This window comes from Toxorhynchites rutilus, chromosome 3, assembly GCF_029784135.1.
Source record: "Toxorhynchites rutilus septentrionalis strain SRP chromosome 3, ASM2978413v1, whole genome shotgun sequence".
In the NCBI taxonomy this organism is placed as follows: Eukaryota; Metazoa; Arthropoda; class Insecta; order Diptera; family Culicidae; genus Toxorhynchites; species Toxorhynchites rutilus.
The window spans coordinates 197716201-197721189 of NC_073746.1; positions in this window are offsets into that span (position 1 = coordinate 197716201).

Sequence of the window (4989 nt, forward strand, 5' to 3'; positions counted from 1 at the left end):
ACTACGGTAGGCCGCCATCAGTTCTTTGATACTATCGAGGCAATGCCGGAGCCGCGGGTAATCTTAGGTGATTTTAACTCCCATGGAACAGCATGGGGATCACTCTACGATGACAACCGTGCCACTTTGATTTATGATCTGTGCGACAACTTCAAATTGACAGTTTTGAATACTGGGGAAGCAACCAGAATAGCCAACCCTCCTGCACGGGCAAGCATGCTAGACATATCTCTATGCTCTTCTTCGTTATCCCTGGATTGCATGTGGAAGGTAATCCAAGATCCCCACGGTAGTGATCACCTACCAATAATTTTATCGATCGCTAATGAATCAAGCTCTCGTGAGTCAGTCAATATTTCGTATGACCTCACGAAGAATATTGACTGGAGAACATTTGCGGAAATAATATCTGAAGCAATTGTTTCAATGCATGAACTTCCTCCACTCGAAGAGTATAACTTTATATCGAGTTTGATTTACGAAACCGCACTTCAAGCTCAAAAGAAACGTGTACCGGCTACCACTTTCCGACGTCGTCCTCCATCACTTTGGTGGGACAAGGAGTGTTCAAAGGTCTACCTTGAAAAATCATCCGCTTTCAAAAAATTCAGGAAAACTGGATTAGTGGAATGGTTTCTAAAGTACCAAGCTCTAGAAGCCAAACTAAAAGGTTTGATTAAAGCAAAAAAGCGTGGATATTGGCGGAAGTTCGTCAATGGTTTGTCAAGGGAGACCGCTATGAGCACTCTTTGGAATACGGCTAGGAAAATGCGTGGCTGGAACCATACAAACGAAAGTGAGGAATACTCTGACCGTTGGATTTTTAACTTTGCAAGGAAGGTTTGCCCCGACACCGTTCCTGCACAAAACGTCGTACGCGGCATTCCACTTCAAAGCGATTATGAGAATTTTTCGATGGTGGAATTCTCAATTGCCCTTCTCTCATGTAACAATTCAGCTCCGGGGTCGGACAAGATTAAATTCAACTTGTTGAAGAATCTTCCCGACTTGGCAAAACAGCGTTTGCTGAACTTGTTCAACAAGTTTCTGGAGCTGAATATTGTCCCGCATGACTGGAGACAAGTGAGAGTGATAGCCATACGGAAACCCAACAAGCCGGCTTGCGATCACAACTCGTATAGGCCGATTGCAATGTTATCCTGTATTCGTAAATTGTTAGAGAAAATGATTCTACTTCGTTTGGACAAGTGGGTCGAAACGAACAATTTGCTGTCAAATACGCAGTTTGGCTTCCGCCGAGGTAGAGGGACAAATGATTGTCTCGCGCTGCTATCTTCTGAAATCCAAATCGCATTTGCTCGCAAAGAACAAATGGCTTCCGTTTTTCTCGATATCAAAGGGGCATTTGATTCAGTTTCCATGGAAATTCTCTCAGAGAAGCTTCATAATCGTGGACTTTCACCAATTCTTAACAATTTCCTGTACAATTTACTGTCAGAAAAGCACATGATTTTCTCTCATGGCAGCTCGAAATCTTCTCGTTACAGTTTTATGGGCCTACCACAAGGCTCCTGCCTAAGCCCCCTCTTGTACAGTTTTTACGTCAATGATATGGATGATTGTCTAACTAGAAACTGCACGCTGAGACAACTTGCAGACGATGGAGTTATTTCCATCACGGGTACTAATCCCGTCGTTCTGCAAAAGTCGTTGCAAGATACCCTGAACAATCTGTTCACGTGGGCCCTCAAGCTGGGTATCGAATTCTCTACGGAGAAAACTGAAATGCTAGTTTTTTCTAGGAAGCACGAACCCGCCCAATTCCAGCTTCACCTATCCGGCAAAACGATCAAGCACTCTATGTTTTTCAAATACCTGGGTGTATATTTTGATTCTAAATGTACCTGGGGGAGACACATTGCGTATTTGAAACAGAAATGCCAGCAAAGAATCAATTTTCTCCAAACAATAACCGGAACATGGTGGGGTGCCCATCCAGGAGACCTCATTCAGTTGTACAAAACAACGATATTGTCAGTGTTAGAATATGGCAGTTTTTGCTTCCGATCAGCTGCCAGGATTCATATTCTCAAGCTGGAGAGGATACAATATCGTTGCTTGCGTATAGCCATGGGGTGTTTGCATTCGACACATACGATGAGTCTCGAAGTTTTGGCAGGAGTACCCCCGCTTACTCTTCGGTTCACAGAATTATCCTACAGATTTCTCATCCGTTGCAAGATCATGAATCCATTGGTAATTGATAACTTCGAAAATCTACTCCAACTGACTCCTCAGTCAAGTTTTATGTCTTTGTACCATGAGTTCCTTACCCATGGAGTGCACCCTTCTCCGGGCATCTCCAACCAATTTTGCTTCCCATACTTTTGCAATTCCTCTGTCACTTTTGATCTGTCCATGCGACAAAAAATCCATGGAATCCCAGATCACCTACGCTCCGATTCTATTCCGTCGATATTTTCGGCAGAATATGGGAAAGTTAGATCTGATAAAATGTTCTTTACTGACGGTTCATTCATAAACGGGTCCACTGGCTTTGGCATCTTCAATGAAAATTCCAGTGCCTCTTTCAAACTCAAAGATCCTTGTTCCGTGTATGTCGCTGAACTGGGTGCGATATATTACGCATTAGGGATCATTGAAACATTGCCCATCGACCACTATTTTATTTTTTCAGACAGTCTCAGCTCATTAGAGGCAATCCGTTCAATGAAGGTTGATAAACGCTCATCTTATTTCCTAACAAGAATAAGACAACTATTGAGTGTTTTGGTTGAAAAATTATTCAAGATTACCTTAGCATGGGTTCCCTCTCATTGCTCGATTCCGGGGAATGAGAAGGCGGACTCGCTAGCTAAGGTGGGCGCTTTGGAAGGCACACTTTTTGAAAGGCAAATTGCTTATAATGAATTTTTCCACATTCCTCGTCAGTATACGCTCGTAAGTTGGCAGCGCATGTGGAGTGGTGATGAGTTCGGTCGTTGGTTACACACGATTATCCCTAAGGTCTCGACGAGTGCATGGTTCAAGGGATTGAATGTAGGTCGTGATTTCATTCGCGTGATATCTCGGCTTATGTCCAATCACTACAACCTAAACGCGCATCTCTATCGCATTGGGCTCGCAGCAAACAATCTTTGTGATTGTGGCGATGGCTACCACGACATCGAGCATGTTGTCTGGTCGTGTATCCGGTTCCATACTGCTCGCTCTCAGCTCTCTAGAGCACTGAGAGCACAAGGCAGACAATCGGATATCCCCGTCCGGGATATCTTAGGTAGCCGTGATCCTGATCTTCTGCTTCATCTATACCTGTTCCTCAGAAACGCCGATGTCAACGTTTAATGATGTTTCCTTCGTTGTGTCCCCGTTTCATATCCCTCCTATCCGATCGATAAACTTTTACTTAGTCGCGGCAATACATACACACACTCTTTACAGATACACGGGCCAAAGGTTGTGCAGTCCACTGATTATTCAACAAGAGCCAAAGGTTGTACCGCTCATGACAACTCTACACGAGCTGATGATTGCGCCGGCTAGTGACCATTCTATCCTGGATTCCTCGAGTCGAGAAAGACGCACCACGCTAGATATGGGGTACAGACTAGGGGGGCGTTGCTGATTAATGGTCAGCTGCATCCCAATAGGAAGTATCCCGTGTCGGGCACACGTACAGAGCATCGAAGACTGCGACATACCAATTATGAGAACACTTGTAATACTAACCTCGAGTCAACCGCGAGTAATCGGTTACATATTACTAACATAGTCTAAGCAAACATTGTCAAAATATTGAACTCCCGGCCCCGTTAGGCTGACGCCATATGAGCCTTAATAAAATATATATTTTGGATAAAAAAAAAATTATATGCGATAATGATTTATTCGAATTTCTTGTAAGACTTGGCACGTGCAAAATTATACGATTTAATGTTTGCTGGGTAAGAACACACATGATTGATCGTAAGCGTCACACGCCCCGCCCAAGCCACGCTGACGCCCCGCTGCAGTGAGAACAAGACCTAAACGTGAATGACATTGAGTCATTTTCGCGCGCTGTTTTGGTTTTGCTCTTTTCTTTCTTCTGCTCTGTTTTACCGCTGTTTTCCGTCAGAAATCTCTTTCAGTTTCACCGCAATGATAGCAGACATTATTCTGGAACGTATTCTTTCTGCTCATCCTTAACACTTGTTCGTCAGAATTGGATCGTTTCCGAAGTTTTTCCGCTTCGTTCAACAACTTCATCCTCACTAGCTTCAGGGTGAGTTTCTCTCCGTTCCGCGCTCCCAAAACCGTTATCAGAGGATTGAACGACTCCGGAAGTCCACGCAATATAATCGCAACTTTGAGTCATTCCTTTATTTCGAATCCAGAGTTTTCCAGACGTGCGTACTGCTTCTCAATTTCCATTGTGTTCTTCGTGTTCTTCGCCGTCGTCTTGTCACGAATCAGTCAATGGACTCTATTATAGAAATCAAGGCGATTGGAATTTTGCTCGTTAGCCCTATTTTACTATTATAGGGCTCTATCATAGAAATCGAGGCGATAAGAATTTTGCTCGTTAGACCTATTTTACTATTATAGATACCGAGCGATTCGATAGCATTGAGCAAGTGATAGCTATCGGTGCAGTTTTCAGAATTTTTCGAGTTGTTTGGTTTGCTTGTTGCATACCTTAAGAGAATTATTTTGTTTTGGTTTGCGTCCCTGATATTTTTCTTTGAGGAACATTTTGGAAACGCCTAAATATATGCAACCGCAACACATAAAATTCGAGCTCGGTACGATTGATAAAATACGAGATTTTGCGCTCGGTGTGATAGTGATTGTATCGAATTCTCGATTCGATTCATATAATAGAGCCCAGTATTTATTTTTCGATCAGGAACTTCCGTCTGGGCCCACAAACTGTTCGAGTTTTAACCGCAGGGAATCGATTGTTCGGGAGAAAATGAAATTGAGACGTCTAGTCGAGTTGAATATGGGCCCTATTCCAGAAAACGA